At 39.1% G+C, this 19,063-nt stretch overlaps 1 protein-coding gene and 1 pseudogene across 1 annotated transcript in view; both read left to right on the top strand.

The window, feature by feature from the left end:
* The window catches only part of LOC127917987 (zinc finger protein 34-like), a 146,024-nt gene that overhangs the window by 14,799 nt on the left and 112,162 nt on the right, over positions 1-19,063 (top strand). The window lies entirely within an intron of this gene.
* LOC127917989 (gastrula zinc finger protein XlCGF7.1-like) overlaps positions 1-19,063 on the top strand; it is a 33,951-nt pseudogene that overhangs the window by 1,842 nt on the left and 13,046 nt on the right.

Below are 19,063 nucleotides of genomic sequence, written 5' to 3'. Positions count from 1 at the left end.
TAGAATCCGTCATGATGTATCATATGCAGAGGCTGTAAGACAGACTTTTGGAACTACAGTGCAGACTGATGGAGCTTCCATGGCTCGTCCTGTAGTACATTACATTACATTTAAGTCATTTAGCAGACGCTCTTATCCAGAGCGACTTACAAATTAAGAGGACCTACTGTCAGACTGATGGAGCTTCCATGGCTGGTCCTGTAGTAAGAGGACCTACTGTCAGACTGATGGAGCTTCCATGGCTCGTCCTGTAGTAAGAGGACCTACTGTCAGACTGATGGAGCTTCCATGGCTGGTCCTGTAGTAAGAGGACCTACTGTCAGACTGATGGAGCTTCCATGGCTGGTCCTGTAGTAAGTGGACCTACTGTCAGACTGATGGAGCTTCCATGGCTGGTCCCGTAGTAAGAGGACCTACCTTCAGAACTGGTCGTTCTACTAGTCCTGACATGGTTTTCGAGGCCTGTTCAGAAATCTTGCAGACATAAATGCACTGTGACAAAGGATACTTTAATATTGAATAATATGTTCTTCATAGCTTTCATTGGTTAGCTTATCAACAACTTGCATTGTGTAAAGTAGAAATTCCAGGTTGAAAGTTATTTTGTAAATTGCAGCAGTTATTGGGGGTAACAGATGTTACTGTCGGTATGGTTTTTGATAAGCTGGATAACCTGGGGGTGGATTGTCTCAGCATGATATAAACCCCAATGTTTGCAAACACAGAAAGGGATCTATTGATATAGTTTATTGGGGGGTGTGGGAGGGATTTTGGGGAAGGGGAGGGTGTGGTAGAAGTTAATAGGGATTTCTTGTTTTATTTTCTTAGTACAGAATTAGACAGACATGGACCTTAAACGTTTGTTTGTGGACCTCCATGATACCATCTTGTACTAAACGGTTTTTGAGCCATTTATGCATTTATGTGAATTTAGGAAATCTACTATAGATTAAGTGCACTTGTGTTGTGCAATTTAAAATGTGTCTAAAGTGAATTAATGTTTTTTCAAGGATTAGCTACCTGAGCTACTGAAATGAGATAATTGAACAAGAAAATATTTTTACAGAATAAAGTGCCAGAACTGTCAAGAAAATAACTTTTGTGTCCATTTGTCTTTATTACTACAGACTGACTCAGATTAAGTCTGAGGCCGTTAACATCAACAGTGAGGACAAACCCAGCCTGCCACTCTCCTTCCACACTGAGTAGCAACCTACAGTCACTGGGTCCTGATTGTGACAGCGGAGCCCAGTTTGCTCTGCAGGATCCAGAGATGGCATCAGTGAAGCTGGAAGACTGCAGTCAAACACTGGAGCTGAATGTCAACATTAAAGATGAAGAAGAGGAGGAGAACATTAGGACAACTGTTAGTCATGGTAAGAGCTGGTTCTATCTATAAGTTATCTTCATATATTATACCTCCATAAGTTATGACCAGTCTATTGCTAGGTTGAATTCTGTAATTCTGACATCACACATCCCTGAAAACCTCAGGACTTCACAGCGAAGCAAAAACTATTTAAACTTGTAACGCCTGCCTTTGCCCACACATTGTCTCAAGAACGTTGAAAATGTTTAATACCCTCAATCACTAAGTTAGGCATAGCTCATTTCAAAAAAGGCCATGGCATCATCACTGTCAATATTGAATTATGATTCTTCACGTTTTACCAGTGAAAAGACCAAGCTGCGTCTGCATGCCAATCGTTTGATCTCAATCAGTTTCATGGGAATATGCATTTAAATCTTCTTGAATTACTGTTTGGTTAGAAAATTAGAGCAGATGGTGTTAAATTATATTGACTTCCTGTATTTTGTTTTAATCAAAGCACATTCTGCCTAATGGAGCTGTTGAGTTTGGGACGATTCAGCAAACCATCCTAAAATCTCGTAAGAAAGTAGGTGTTATTTTTGTTGTAAAAGTAATGTTATGCTATAATATTTGGTGATGTGGACTGCTAATTAATCATTAGGTGATCATCCAAGACATTGATCTAACTTTACTAAAAAACACCATTGTGGCGGCTCATCACTTGCAGCACTACACACCTGCAGTCTGCTGCACCGAACTAGTGATTGATGCTCACCTAGCCTTCTCTTTTGTCGCGCAACATTTGGTGATGCAGAAACGAGAGAACATGTTGTTTTTATGACAATCTGGTAATATTTGGCCAAGGAAACATTTCTGGTTGGTCTCAAGGAATGTCACACAGGGAGACTTTTTAAAACGGGATTGAGAGAAGTAGCAGCTAATGCTCATGGAGAGCCTGACTATTATTATTAACCTTTATTTAAAACTAGGCAACGATTGGAGAAGTGTTGAACATAACCAGTGGACTGTCACATCCTGATGATTTATATCTGATACATATATATTTAATATTTTTATATATCAAGTTGTCGAAACATCTCAATGATGATCAATGGAAACAGGAAGCACCTGATCTCAATTCAAAAGTTTGGGGTCACTTAATCTACCCATGGTGTCCGATTTAAAAAGTGATTTACAGCGAAAGCACAACATATGATTATGTTAGGTCATAGCCAAGTCAAAAAAATACAACCATTTTTCCGTTACAGTCTGTAGAAACAAGTCAAATGATGAATGCAATCAATCTTTAGGATGTTTTTAACATAAATCATCAATAAGTTTCCAACCGGAGAATTTCATTGTCTGAAGAAAAGCATTGTAACGAGAGCTAACTCTGTCGGGAGCAATTGTCATGAGACCGAGGCTCTCTGCCAGACCACTTTCTCAAAGAGCTCTCATGAGCCCCTCCTTTATAGTAGGATCCTCAAACCAGTTTCTAAAGACGGTGACATCTAGTGGAAGCCCTAGGTAGTGCAACCTCATCCATATCTCACTGTGAATTCAATAGGAACTGTTTTGAAAATCAATTTCTCACTTCCTGTTTTGATTTCTTCTCAGGTTTTTGCCTGCCATGTGAGTTCTGTTATACTCACAGACATCATTCAAACAGTTTTAGAAACTTCAGAGTGTTTTCTATCCAATACTAATAATAATATGCATATATTAGCATCTGGGGTGTTGAGTTTGGGACAGTTTTCAGGTGTGCTAACATAATTTCAAAAGTGTTTTTAATGATAAACTTGGATTAGCTAACACAACATGCCATTGGATCACAGGAGTGATGGTTGCTGATAATGGGCCTCTGTACACCTATGTAGATATTCCATAAAATATCTGCCATTTCCAGGTACAATAGTAATTTACAACAATAACAATGTCTACACTGTATTTCTGATCAATTTGATGTTATTTTAATGGACAAACAATGTGCTTTTCTTTCAAAACAAGGACATTTCTAAGTGACCCCAAACTGTTGAACAGTAGTGTATATTTCATATGTTTCATAAATAAAGTTGTAGAAACATCTCAAGGATGATCAATGGAAACGGGAAGCATCTGAACTCAATTTTGAGTCTGTCTTGTTCTTCTGTTTTTTTGTGTGTTTTTTTAAATAAATTTGCAAAAATCTCTAAACCTGTTTTAGCTTTGTCATTATGAGGGTGTGTAGATTGCTGAGGATATATTTTTTTTTTACATTTTAGAATAAGGCTGTAACATAACAAAACGTGGAAAAAGTTGATGAGGAAAAACATGTAATCAATCTTAGAATAAAGCTGTAACGTACCAAAATGGGAAAAATGGGAAGGGGTCTGAATGCTTTCCGAGGGCACTGTCAAACCCCTTCCCATTATTCCCATTTTGGTACGTTACAGCTTTATTCTAAGATTGATTACATGTTTTTCCTCATCAATCTACACACAATACCCAATAATAACAAAGCGAAAACAGGTTTTCAGAAATTCTTGCAAATGTAAAAAAAAAAATACAATTTGCTTATTTATGTTTTTAAGTTTTCAGACCCTTTGCTATGAGATGATCCTTGAGATGTTTCTACAACTTGATCGGAGTCCACCTGTGGTAAATTCAATTGATTGGACATGATTTGGACAGGCACACACCTGTCTATGTCAGGTCCCACAGTTGACAGTGCAAGTCAGAGTAAAAACCAAGCCATGAGGTCGATGGATTTGTCTGTAGAGCTCCGAGACAGGATTATGTCGGCACAGATCTGGAGACCGATACCGAAACCTTTCTGCTGTATTTAATGTCCCCAAGAACACAGAGGCCTCCATCATTCTTCAATGGAAGAAGTTTGGAACCACCAAGCCTCTTCCTAGAGCTGGCCACCCGGCCAAACTGAGCAATCGAGGGAGAAGGGCCTTGTTCGGGGAGGTGGCCAAGAACCCGATGATCACTCTGACAGAGCTACAGAGTTCCTCTGTGGAGATGAGAGAATCTTCCAGAAGGACAACCATCTCTGCAGCACTCCACTAATCAGGCCTTTATGGTAGAGTGCCCAGACAGAAGCCACTCATCAGTAAAAGGCATATGACAGTCCGCTTGGAGTTTGCCAAAAGGCACCTAAAGGACTCTGACCATGAGAAACAAGATTATCTGGTCTGACGAAACCAAGATTGAACTCTTTGGCCAAGACAACTTGGGAGTGGATTCGGTACACGTTTCGGAATGTCATTGAGTGGCCCAGCTGGAGCCCGGACTTGAACCCGATCAAACATCTCTGGAGAGACCTGAAAATAGCTTTGCAAAAATGCTCTCCATACAACCTGGCAGAGCTTGAGAGGATCTGCAGAGAAGAATGGGAGAAACTCCCCAAATACAAGTGTGCCAAGCTTGTAGCTTCATACCCAACCAGACTCAAGGCTGTAATCACTGCCAAAGGTGCTTCAATAACTATTGTGTGAAGGGTCTGAATACTTACGTAAATGTAATATTTCAGTTATTTCTAAAAAACTGTTTTTGCTTTGTCATTATGGGGTATTGTGATGTCATTATGGGGGTATTGTGTAGATTGATGGGGGAAAAAACAATTGAATCAATTTTAGAATAAGACTAATGTAAAAAAAATGTGGAAAAGGTCAAGGGGTCTGAATACTTTTTTGAATGCATTGTAGACGTTATTTCATGCTGCTAAGACTTGTATGGATGACAACAGTATTGCCAGCATTTGTTTTATTCACTGGTCTATCTGGAGTGATCAGAGTGTAGACTAAAGAAGTGGAGTAGACAAACTGCCAGTGTTTTGAAGTTCTATGAAATGAGTCTGTGTAGTTACTAACCCCCTTTGTCACGAGAATTTCTATCCCAATGTTCTAACTGAACTATTGTATAACTCCATCTGTATCGTAGAGGTTGTAAGGCTCTAAGTTTTAATGAACAGAGTCCCAGCATACAAATGATCAGTTCTTTATTCAGAGAGCTCTGCCCTCTCAAGTTCAGAGCCCATCTTTTATACACACATCAGTGGAGAACCCCACCCCGCTTTAGGATGGCTGTATTGTTCCACTGTACACTTACATTGTTTATCATATTCTGCAACATGTTTCATGATTTTCTGCAAGACTAACAGTTTCTCCTCTCCGGGTGGGGACAGAATGTCCTGTAAGGAACACAATGTTCTAAATATATCCTGCCAATGCTGCACACATTATCAACTTATAGTCTTGTGTGTCTAAAGGATTTCACACACAGTGATACAGTTTCAGGGTGAAATATTTTAGTAGAATTTGTGTGTTTAAAGTAATGTCTATCACCCTTGTGATGTTGAGTGGAGGATGATATAGCTCATCATTTTCATGACTTTTGCCTCTTAGTTTTTGATTCCTACCCAGTTTTAGAATAGTTTTATTCCCCTTCCCATACAGCCTACTGAAATGAATACATACACTACCATTGAAAAGTTTAGGGTCACTTAGAAATGTCCTTGTTTTTGAAAGAAAAGTATGTTTTTTTTGTCCATTAAAATAACATCAAATTGACCATTAATACAGTGGAGACGTTGTTAATGTTGTAAATGACTTGTAGCTGGAAACGGATGGTTTTTTAAAATGGAATATCTACATAGGTGTACAGAGGCCCATTATCAGCAACCATCACTCCTGTGATCCAATGGCATGTTGTGTTAGCTAATCCAAGTTTATCATTTTAAAGGGCTAATTGATCATTACAAAACCCTTTTGCAATTATGTTAGCACAGCTGAAAACTATGATTCTGATTAAAGAAGCAATAAAACATTCATTTTTTAGACTAGTTGAGCATCTGAGTCATTTGTTGGTTCGATTACAGGCTCAAAATGGCCAAAAACAAAGACCTTTCTTCTGAAAGTCATCAGTCTATTCTTGTTCTGAGAAATGAAGGCTATTCCATGTGAGAAATTTCCAAGAAACTGAAGATCTCGTGCAGTTCTGTGTACTACTCCCTTCACAGAACAGTGCAAACTGGCTCTAACCAGAATAGAAAGAAGAGTGGGAGGCCCCGGTGCACAACTGGGCAAGAGAACAAGTATTTTAGAGTGTCTAGTTTGAGAAACAGACGTCTCACAAGTCCTCAACTGGCAGCTTCATTAAATAGTACCTGCAAAACACCAGTCTCAATGTCAACAGTGAAGAGGTGACTCCGGGATGCTGGCCTTCTAGACACTATTCTGGTTAGACTGTTTGCGCTGTTCTGTGAAGAGCGTAGTACACAGCATTGTACGAGATCTTCAGCCGTTTCCAGCTTCCAGTCATTTACAACATTAACAATGTCTACACTGTATTTCTGATCACTTTGATTGGACAAAAAATGTGCTATTCTTTCAAAAACATGGACATTTGTAACTTTAGAATTTATTCATTTATTTCACCACTATTCGTAGTGTATTTAACAAAAAAAAAGTTTAACCTTTATTTAACTTTCTTAGCATACTGGTTATTGTCCGGAATTTCCGATGACTGACGTGTCCAAAGTAAACTGCCCAGAAGCTAGGATATGCATATACTTGAAAGCATTGGATAGAAAACACTCTGAAGTTTATAAAGCTGTTAAAATAATGTCTGTGACTATAACAGAACGTATATGGCAGGCAAAATCCATCTGGAATATTTTTTTTTTTAGGTCACCGGTTTTTTCAATGCTTGCCTATGGGATATACAAATAGATAGGACCCAGATTGCAGTTCCTATGGCTTCCACTAGATGTCAACAGTCTTTAGAAAGGGTTTCATGCTTGTTTTTTGAAAAATGTGTATTTGTAGTTTTTCCAAGATGTCCCCCATTTCGAAAAGTAGTCATGTTGCGCGCAACAACGAGAATGCGCTCTTCGTTATTTATCTTTGCTATTGAACACACTATTCTCCGTCTTAAATATTATTGTTTATTTACATATTAGAATACCTGAAGATTAATTCGAAACGTCGTTTGACTTTTTTGGACGATCTTTACCGGTAACCTTTAAGATTCGTTTGTGTGCATGTTGAACGAGTGACCTACTGAATCAAGCATGCCATCTAAACTGATATTTTTGGGATATAATGAAGGACATTATCGAACAAAACTACCATTCATTGTGTAGCTGGGGCCCTTGGGATTGCAATCAGAGGAAGATCTTCAAAGGTAAGTGATTTTTTAAATTGCTGTCTGTGATTTTGTGACGCCTGTGCTGGTTGAAAAAGTATTTTGATGTGGGGTGCTGTCCTCAGATAATCGCATGGTATGCTTTCTCCGTAAAGCCTTTTTCAAATTTGACAATGCAGTTGGATTAACAAGAAGCTTTTAAATGATGTAAAACACTTGTATTTTCATGAATGTTTAATATTCCGATTTTTGTATTTTGAATTTTGCGCTCTGCAATTTCCCCGGATGTTGTCGTAGGTGTCCTGCTAGCGTTTGGACATAGGCAAGTCAGTTAAGAACAAATTCTTATTTTCAATGATGGCCTAGGAACATTCGGTTAACTGCCTTGTTCAGGGGCAGAACGACAGAGTTTTACCTTGTCAGCTCGGGATTCGATCTTGCAATCTTTCGGTTGCTCTAATCACTCTGCTCTGTCACCCGGTATGCCCAGAAGAGGACTGGTCACCACTCTGAGCCTGGTTCCTCTCTCGGTTTCTTCCTGCTTTCTATTGAGTTTTTTTTGTGGCCACTGTGCTTCTACATCTGCATTGCTTGCTCTTTGGGGATTTTAGGCTGGGTTTCTGTTAACCTCTTCAACCTATGGGGGCGCTATGTCATTATTGGATAAAAAACGTGCCCGTTTTAAGCGCAATATTTTGTCATGAAAAGATGCTCGACTATGCATATAATTGGCAGCTTTGGAAAGAAAACACTCTGACGTTTTCAAAACTGCAAAGATATTATCTGTGAGTGCCACAGAACTCATGCTACAGGCGAAACCAAGATGAAACCTCAAACAGGAAATGAGCAGAATTTTTGAGGCTCTGTTTCCCATCGTCTCCTTATATGGCTGTGAATGTGTGATGAATGAACCTAAGCTCTCTGCAGTTCGTCCAAGATGTCTGCAGCATTGTGACGTATTTGTAGGCATATCATTGGAAGATTGGCCATAAGAGACTACATTTGCCAGGGGTCCGCCCGGTGTCCTTTGTCTAAATTGTTGCATAATCTTCAGCTGCATGCATTTTGCCATGCGATTCAGAGGAGAAAGGACACTTCCACAAACCATATATCATCGAAGAGATATGTGAAAAAAACCTTGAGGATTGGTTCTAAACAACGTTTGCCATGTTTCAGTCGATATTATGGAGTTAATTTGGGAAAAAGTTTGGCGTTTGGATAACTGAATTTCAGTTTTTTTTTGGTAGCCAAACGTGACGCACCAAACGAAACGATTTCTCCTGCACAAATAATCTTTCAGGAAAACTGAACATTTGCTATCTAACTGAGAGTCTCCTCATTGAAAACATCCGAAGTTCTTCAAAGGTAAATTATTTATTTGAATGTTTTTCTGGTTTTTGTGAAAATGTTGCCTGCTGATGCTAACGCTAAATGCTAAATGCTAACGCTAAATGCTAAATGCTAGTTTTGCTATGGTTGAGAAGCATATTTTTGAAAGTCTGAGATGACATTGTTGTTAACAAAAGGCTAAGCTTGAGAGCTAGCATATTGATTTCATTTCATTTGCGATTTTCATGAATAGTTAACGTTGCGTTATGGTAATGAGCCTGAGGCTGTATTCACGATCCAGGACCCGGGATGGCTCGCCGCAAGAAGTTAATAATAATAATAATAACCTCTCTGGGACCGTTTGGGACGCTCGCGTCCCACCTTTCAACTGCCAGTGAAACTGCAGGGTGCCAAATTTAAAACAACAGAAATCCCATAATTAATATTCCTCAAACATACAAGTATTTTACACCATTTTAAAGATAAAATTCTCGTTAATCCAACCACAGTGTCCGATTTCAAAAACGCTTTTCGGCGAAAGCAAAACATATCGTTATGTTAGGTCAGAGCCAAGTCACAGAAAGCATTCAGCCATTTTCCAACCAAAGAGTGGAGTCACAAAAAGCAGAAATATTGATAAAATGAATCACCTACCTTTGATTATCTTCATCAGATGACACTCCTAGGACATCATGTTACACAATACATGTATGTTTTGTTCGGTAAAGTTCATATTTATATCCAAAAATCTGAGTTTACATAGGAGCGTTACGTTTAGTAGCCACATCAATTACAGAAATGCTCATAATAAATGTTGATGAAAATACAATAATTATGCACGGAATAATAGATACACTTCTCCTTAATGCAACCGCTGTGTCCAATTTTAAAAATACTTTACCAAAAAAGCATAATATGAGTACGGCGCTCAGACAACAAAATCAAGCCAAACAAATTTCCGCCATGTTGGAGTCAAGAGATGTCAGAATAACATGATAAATATTCACTTACATTTGATGATCTTCATCAGAATGCACTCCCAGGAATCCCAGGTCCACAATAAGTGCTTGTTCTGTTCGATAATGTACATCATTTATTTCAAAATAGCTCCTTTTGTTGGCGCGTTCAGTACACAATCTAAACTCACCAAGCGCGTTCACTAGTTTCAGACGAAAAGTCAAAAAAGTTCAGTTACAGTCCGTAGCAACATGTCAAACGATGTTTAGAATCAATCTTTAGGGTGTTTTTAACATAAATCTTCATTAATGTTCCAACCCGGACAATTCCTTTGTCTGTACAAATGAAGTGGAACGTAGCTACCTTTCACGTGAGCGCGCCAGACCGAGGCTGTGGCACTCTGCCAGACCACTCACTCATAGAGCCCTTATGAGCCCCTCCTTTAGAGTAGAATCCTCAAAACAGGTTCTAAATACTGTTGACATCTAGTGGAAGCCTTGGGAAGTGAAAAATAACTAACATCACACGGTATCTTCAATAGGAGCTGAGTTGAATAACTACAAACCTCAGATTTCCCACTTCCTGGTAGGATTCTTCTCAGGATTTTGCCTGCCATATGAGTTCTGTTATACTCACAGACATCATTCAAACAGTTTTAGAAACTTCAGATTATTTTCTATCCAAATGTTCTATTTATATGCATATTCTAGCTTTTTCGGCTGAGTAGCAGGCAGTTTAATTTGGGCACGTTTTTCATCCAAGCTACCCAATACTGCCCCCTACCCCAAAGAAGTTACCTTCACTAGGGTAGGGGGCAGCATTTGGAATTTTGGATGAAAAGCGTGCCCAAATTAAACTGCCTGCTACTTGGGCCCATAAGCTAGGATATGCACATAATTAGTAGATTTGGATAGAAAACACTGTTAAAATAATGTCTGAGTATAACAGAACTGATATGGCAGGCAAAAACCTGAGGAAAATCCTACCAGGAAGTACTATTATTTTGAAAGGCTGTTTTTCCATTGAAAGCCTATCCACCATACAAAGACCCAGTCTTCCTCAACATGTGACCAGTCTTTAGGCATTGTTTCAGATCTCTATGGCTTCCTCAACATGTGATCAGTCTTTAGGCATTGTTTCAGGCTTTTACTCTGAAAAATGAGGGAGATACACCGCTTTCAATGAGAGGACAGTGGAAATTTCCATCCATATGAGCCAGGCACGTGATCGAGAGCGCGCATTTCTTGTTTACCTTTTTCCATTGACGAAGCTTTTGTCCGGTTGAAATATTATTGATTATTTATGACAAAAGCAACCTGAAGATTGATTTTAAACATCGTTTGACATGTTTCTACCATCTTTTATTGTACTTTATGACTTTTCGAGAGTGCGCATTGCGCCTTTGGATGTCTGAACTAAACGCACCAACAAAACGGAGGTATTTGGACATAAAGATGAACTTTATCGAACAAAACAAACATTTGTTGTCTAACATGGAGACCTGGGAGTGCCACCAGATGAAGATCATCAAAGGTAAGTGATTAATTTTAATGCTATTTCTGACTTTTGTGAAGCTCTCCTTGGTTGGAAAATTGGTGTATGGTTTTCTGTGTCTAGTCGCTGACCTAACATAATCGCAGTGTGTTTTCGCCGTAAAGCCTATTTGAAATCGGACACTGTGGCTGGTGTATCTTTAAAATGGTGTAAAATACTTGTATGTTTGAGGAATTTTTCATTATGGGATTTGAACCAGACAGGTTAAGCACTTTGTGACAACTACTGATGTAAAAAGTGCTTCATAAAATACATTTGATTAACATGTATATCACACCAACTGACTGGTTCTTCTGATGTTCACACAGGATATCATGTTGAGACATTCTCTACATCCAGAGAGCAACAGCAGGAAGATCAGAGAGCTAAGAGGTCTCATCACTGCCCACATTGTGAAGAGATTTTCCCATTTCTATCAAAGCTAAAAATACACCTAAAAATACACACAGGAGAGAAGCCTTACTCCTGCTCTGACTGTGGAAAATGCTTCAAAACATCAACGGTGCTGAAACGTCATCAGACAACACACACAGGAGAGAAGCCTTTCTTCTGCCCTGACTGTGGAACTAGTTTCTCTCAAGTTTCCCACTTAAAATCACATGAACGTATACATACAGGGGAGAAGCCATACTCCTGCTCTGACTGTGGAAAACGTTTTAAAACATTATATGACCTAAAAGTTCACCAGAGAACACACACAGGAGAGAAGCCTTACGTCTGCTCTGACTGTGGAAAATGCTTCACAACATCAACTCATCTAAAAGTTCATCAGAGAACACACACAGGAGAGAAGCCTTATTACTGCTCTGAATGTGGAAAATGTTTTAAAACATCAAATGAGCTAAAAGTTCATCAGACAACACACACAGGAGAGAAGCCTTTCTTCTGCCCTGACTGTGGAACTAGTTTCTCTCAAGTTTCCCACTTAAAATCACATGAACGTATACATACGGGGGAGAAGCCATACTCCTGCTCTGACTGTCGAAAATGTTTTAAAACATTATATGAGCTAAAAGTTCATCAGAGAACACACACAGGAGAGAAGCCTTACTCCTGCTCTGACTGTGGAAAATGCTTCACAACATCAACTCATCTAAAAGTTCATCAGAGAACACACACAGGAGTGAAGCCTTATTACTGCTCTGACTGTGGAAAATGTTTTAAAACATCAAATGAGCTAAAAGTTCATCAGGCAACACACACAGGAGAGAAGCCTTATTATTGCTCTGACTGTGGAAAACGTTTTAAAACAACAACTCAGCTAAAAGTTCATCAGAGGACACACACAGGAGAGAAGCCTTTCTTCTGCTCTGACTGTGGGGCGACTCTCATCTGAGCACCTTAAAAACACACCAACTTATACATACAGGAGAGAAGCCTTACGTCTGCTCTGAATGTGGAAAATGCTTCAAAACATCAACTGAGCTAAAAGTTCATCAGAGAACACACACAGGAGAGAAGCCGTATTTCTGCTCTGACTGTGGAACTAGTTTCTCTAAATTTTCCCACTTAAAAACACATGAACGTATACATACAGGAGAGAAGCCTTTCTTCTGCTCTGACTGTGGGGCGAGTTTCTCTCATCTGGGCACCTTAAAAACACACCAACGTATACACACAGGAGCGAAGCCTTATTCCTGCTCTGACTGTGGAAAATGTTTTAAAACATCAAATGAGCTAAAAGTTCATCAGACAACACACACAGGAGAGAAGCCTTTCTTCTGCCCTGACTGTGGAACTAGTTTCTCTCAACTTTCCCACTTAAAATCACATGAACGTATACATACAGGGGAGAAGCCATACTCCTGCTCTGACTGTGGAAAATGTTTCAAAACATTATATGAGCTAAAGGTTCACCAGAGAACACACACAGGAGAGAAGCCTTACGTCTGCTCTGACTGTGGAAAATGCTTCACAACATCAACTCATCTAAAAGTTCATCAGAGAACACACACAGGAGAGAAGCCATACTCCTGCTCTGACTGTGGAAAACGTTTTAAAACATCAAATGAGCTAAAAGTTCATCAGACAACACACACAGGAGAGAAGCCTTATTACTGCTCTGACTGTGGAAAAGGTTTTAAAACATCAACTCAGCTAAAAGTTCACCAGAAGACTCACACAGGAGAGAAGCCTTTCTTCTGCTCTGACTGTGGGGTGAGTTGCTCTCATCTGGGCACCTTAAAAACACACCAACTTATACACACTGGTGAGAAGCCTTACGTCTGCTCTGATTGTGGGAAATGCTTCAAAACATCAACTGAGCTAAAAGTTCATCAGAAGACTCACACAGGAGAGAAGCCGTATTACTGCTCTGAGTGTGGAACTAGTTTCTCTAAATTTTCCCACTTAAAAACACACCAACTTATACACACTGGTGAGAAGCCTTACGTCTGCTCTGACTGTGGAAAATGCTTCATAACACCAACTCATCTAAAAGTTCATCAGAGAACACACTCAGGAGAGAAGCCTTATTACTGCTCTGACTGTGGAAAATGTTTTAAAACATCAAATGAGCTAAAAGTTCACCAGAGAACACACACAGGAGAGAAGCCTTTCTTCTGCCCTGACTGTGTTAAAGGTTTTAAAACATCAACTCAGCTCAAAGTTCATCAGAGGACTCACACAGGAGAGAAGCCTTTCTTCTGCTCTGACTGTGGGGCGAGTTTCTCTCATCTGGGCACCTTAAAAACACCAACGTATGCACACTGGTGAGACTTATACCCACTGCCTTACATCTGCTCTGACTGTGGAAAATGCTTCAAAACATCAACTGAGCTAAAAGTTCACCAGAAGACTCACACAGGAGAGAAGCCGTATTACTGGTCCTTCTGTAGCTCAGTTGGTAGAGCATGGCGCTTGTAACGCCAGGGTAGTGGGTTCGATCCCCGGGACCACCCATACGTAGAATGTATGCACACATGACTGTAAGTCGCTTTGGATAAAAGCGTCTGCTAAATGGCATATATTATTATTATTATTATATTATTACTGCTCTGAGTGTGGAACTAGTTTCTCTAAATTTTCCCACTTAAAAACACGTATACAATGGGGCAAAAAGGCATTTAGTCAGCCACCAATTGTGCAAGTTCTCCCACTTAAAAAGATGAGCGAGGCCTGTAATTTTCATCATAGGTACACTTCAACTATGACAGACAAAATGAGGAAAAAAATCCAGAAAATCACATTGTAGTATTTTTAATGAATTTATTTGCAAATTATGGTGGAAAATAAGTATTTCTATGTCTATTGTGCACATTCCCTAAACTTGAGACATCTGTGACATTGTGTGTCCTTTTATTGTCCCCCAGCACAAGGTGCACCTGTGTAATGATATTGCTGTTTTATCAGCATCTTGATATGCCACACCTGTCAGGTGGATGGATTATCTTGACAAAGGCTGAAATGCTCACTAACAGTATATATAAACAAAGTTGTGCACAACATTTGAGAGAAATTAGCTTTTTTGTGCTGGATCTTTTTATTTCAGCTCATGAAACCAACACATTACATGTTTAGTTTATATTTTAGTTTAGTTTTTATTGGTAGGCCAATGTAATGTAAGCTAACATACAAATGGAGTGGAATGGATGTTTTTGTCATATAAAATAGGTTTTGCTCTGAGACCAGGTTGTCCCTCTGCAGTATTCTGTGGGAAGGAGCTAGTAGACACTTTTTTTATTGAACCTTTATTTAACTAGGCAAGTCAGTTAAGAACAAATTCTTATTTACAATGATGGCCGAGGAACAGTGGGTTAACTGCCTTGTTCAGAGGCAGAACAACAGATTTTTACCTTTTCAGCTCAAGGATTCGATCAAGCAACATTTTGGTTACTGACCCAACGCTCTAACCACTAGGCAACCTTCCGCCCCTAACATGTATCAGATAGAGATGGTGTGATGATCACTTTTCACCATTAGTTTGGGGGATGATTTTACAACTGTATTTAATGATACACAGTTTATGAAATTAATACATGTGTTTATTAATAGTCTTTAAAACTAGATTAGTTATTTTAGTTACTGATCATGAATGTGTTTGGATAACTGCATTGAAGCAAACTTTATTGATCTGCCAATGAGAAATAGAGTTACATGAATATGTACTGGTCAACCTCTTCTTCTCTTTAGTATTCAGTTCTTCATATTAGATCTGACAGTATGAATGGTTCTTATGGTTGTATTCAGCTCTTCATATTAGATCTGACAGTATGAATGGTTCTTATGGTTGTATTCAGCTCTGACTTCATATTAGATCTGACAGTATGAATGGTTCTTATGGTTGTATTCAGTTCTTCATATTAGATCTGACAGTATGAATGGTTCTTATGGTTGTATTCAGTTCTTCCATATTAGATCTGACAGTATGAATGGTTCTTATGGGCTGAGTGCCTGGAGTGTTTTTGTATGACTACAGTCAGGAGTTCTCACTGACCCTGTGATGTCACCAGCACATTAAGTACATTCATCTTAAGATAGCCAGGTGAGACAACCACATATCACAGTAAACACATTTCTCCTCAATTAGTCAGTGTCACATTATTATTATTATGATTTGTATTATTATTATTTGTATTTTTTTTGGGGGGGTACTCTTTAAAGACTTAGGTGTTTCAGACCATTTCGGGCAGTTATTCAAAGACTCTGCTTCACTGACATCAGAGGGATAAAGTGTGAAAAAAATGATCTGTTTGCAACCAATGTAAAAACACACTTATAATTGAGTTATTAATAAATCCACAAACAAAAATGGTCTCTTTTGTTTTCTTGAGTAAGGCAGCTCCAAAATGCAGGTCTTTCGGCCTAGCTCATTGCCTTCTGTTGAGGTGGGGCAAGCCAGCAGAAAATACGGAGCGTTGTGCCGTGATTGTCTCAGTGTTCTGTCATTCATGGGGACAATATGTCACTACCAAGTCTAAGGGTAGAAATTGAACATTCAAGCCCCTTGGGTGCTGCTGTAGAGCTACATTAGAAGTGCCCATCCATGAAGGCTCAAGGTCATGGTCCACAGATAAAATAACGTCAAATCATGTGATATCTACAGTCGCTTTGATTGGACTGATCATGTCAACATCATACTTTCAACATCTGAGCTAGCAACATCATCATGAATCAAGTCGACAATCTACTGGCAAATCCTTTTTAATCTTTGTCATATGAAGAGAAATAATGAGAAATTATAGATAAAATGTATCGGTGCTCATCGGCCATTGGACATAATCATTGCACAACAAATTGCAAATTCAACAATGAGTGGTTTGGAAAGTATCAGTGGCTAACTGCAAGCATCGCAAAGCAATCATTAGCCTACAATTCATTGGAGTGGCTCTGTGGTCTCAAGTCTAAGATTAAGGGGCTCTTTTCCTAGTTTAAAATGGTAAACATTCAACATTGGCCATGCTGTCAATTAAGCTTGATTTGTGCCGTGCTCAAAACAACATAACTCAGTACTTCAAAATCTTACTTGAGTGAGTTCAATACAGCTGGGAACTCAGAGAGAAACAAGCTACGACTGGGAAAATATGTTTTGAACTTTCAATCAACTCGGAATTGTAAATTGGGAACTTGGGCCTCTTTCTACAGCTACGACCTGAAGATCACTGACGTCATCAGTTTTTTTTCCTGAGTTCCCAGTTGTCTTGAAGCACCATAAATTCAGAGAATGCCAGACTTTGATGACAAAGTTTGAGGACAAAATAAACGCACGAAGGACTGCCGCGCCACCTTCCTGTTCAAGTGAGCACAGCACAACAAGGTGAGTCCAAAAATGTATTGTATGCTGCTGCATAAATGATGTAATATGCCAGGGAGATGTGTATACTGTAGCTAAGAAAGTAATACTAAGTCTATGTTGTGTAGTAAGATGTCAGTAGCCCATGTGCCTCACCCTAATAATTTGGTCTATTTTCACCTCTTAATTTTGCCCACTGCTCTGACTTGGTGGTTCACATGTAGCCAATAAACTGTTTTAGAGTCATCATTGAATATTGTAAGGGTTTTCATTGTCTGCTTATATGCCCCTTTATTTATCCTACGGTTCTGACTTGGTGTACAGGGAGAACACTGTAAGAATGGCCCATGTTCTGAATTTTGTCGCTTTGCATTTCAAAAGGGCTGCACAAATAGTTATATTGATTATGTCCGTCATAGCTCGCTCATTAATGTCTTAATCAAAATTATGGATTGCCTCTCATCCGCTTTTCGTCCCCTTATGCCATAGTTTGAACATCTCAATTGTCAGTAGAAACCACATTTGTTTAAGCAAGTCAGCCATGTTATTTTAAAAGGCAGTAAATGAGGCCTAATGAACTGTTTTGATGACAGACAAGGCTCCGCTGATAGCCAGGTGTAGCAGTGGTAAGTTGTTGGGACTATGCTGTTGGGTCCTAGCAGTTTGTGGGCACCGTTAGTGCAATTAATGTATTGTTTAATGGCTTTTCTGGCATGCATCCCACTTTAATTATTTAACTAGGTAAGTCAGTTAAGAACAAATTCTTATTTACAATTAAGGCCTTCCCCAGCCAAACCCAGAATATGCTGGGCCAATTGTGCGCTTCCCTTTGGGACTCTTAATCATGGCCGGATGTGATTGAGCCTGGATTCGAACCAGGGACTGTAGTGATGCCTCTTGCACTGAGATGCAGTGCCTAAGACCGCTGCGCTACTCGGGAGCCCTTAAAATGTTTGTGCCCAACGTGGGGCAGGAGTTGGATGGCACAAGCTGGGAGCCCAGCCAACAGAGATTTGAGAAATGTTTTTCTACTCTTCTCCAGATCTGTGCCTCACCACAAACCTGTCTCAGCTCGACAGAACATTTCTTAGACCTCATTGCTTGGTTTTTGCTTTGACTTGCATTGTCAACTATTTTGACAGGTGTGTGCTTTTCCAATCATGTCCAATCATTTGAATTTACCACAGGAGGACTCCAATGTAGAAACATCTCAATAATATATAATATAATTATAATAATAATAATATAATATAATATAATATGAGCTGAATGTTGAGTCTCAGAGCAAATGGTCTGAATATTTATGCAAATGAGGATTCATTTTTATAAATTTGCTAAAATGTATAAAACACGTTTTTTTCGCTATGTCATTATGGGGTATTGTGTGTATATTGATGAGCAGTATACTTTTTTTTGTATAAGGCTGTAATGTAACAATATGTGGAAAAAGTCAAGGGGTCCTGTATAATGCCCTGTATATGCTTTAAACTACAATTTAAGGATCTGAAGTGGTAAACACAATGGCATAATGGAAAATGGATGTGCAATGGTTATCTCTGTATTAGTATTATCCACATTAAGTCACCTAGGTAGATTAGTGGTTATCTCTATTAGTATTACCCACATGGGGCGGCAGCGTAGCCTAGTGGTTAGAGCGTTGGACTAGTAACCGAAAAGTTGCGAGTTCAAACCCCCGAGCTGACAAGGTACAAATCTGCCGTTCTGCCCCTGAACACTGTTCCCAGGCCGTCATTGAAAATAAGAATATGTTCTTAACTGACCTGCCTGGTTAAATGTATCGGAGGACGTGTGACTTAAATAAAGGTATTTGGGAGAAAAAAAAAAAAAAAAAAAACCTAAGGTTAGTGGTTATCTAAACCTTAGTATTATCTCTGTATTAGTATTATTGACACATTTAAAACATTTTCAAATAAGTTATCCGTAGAGATCATCTCTGTATTACAAAATGTGGAAAAGTGGTTGCCCTATCTCGGTTGAGATATTCTTCTGTAGTACCCACAATGGCATAACCTGTAAAATGCAGTGGT

Source organism: Oncorhynchus keta, unplaced genomic scaffold (assembly GCF_023373465.1).
Source record: "Oncorhynchus keta strain PuntledgeMale-10-30-2019 unplaced genomic scaffold, Oket_V2 Un_contig_12563_pilon_pilon, whole genome shotgun sequence".
In the NCBI taxonomy this organism is placed as follows: Eukaryota; Metazoa; Chordata; class Actinopteri; order Salmoniformes; family Salmonidae; genus Oncorhynchus; species Oncorhynchus keta.
The sequence above is the reverse complement of the archived record's forward strand: the minus strand, read 5'-3'. Positions and strand labels throughout refer to the sequence as shown.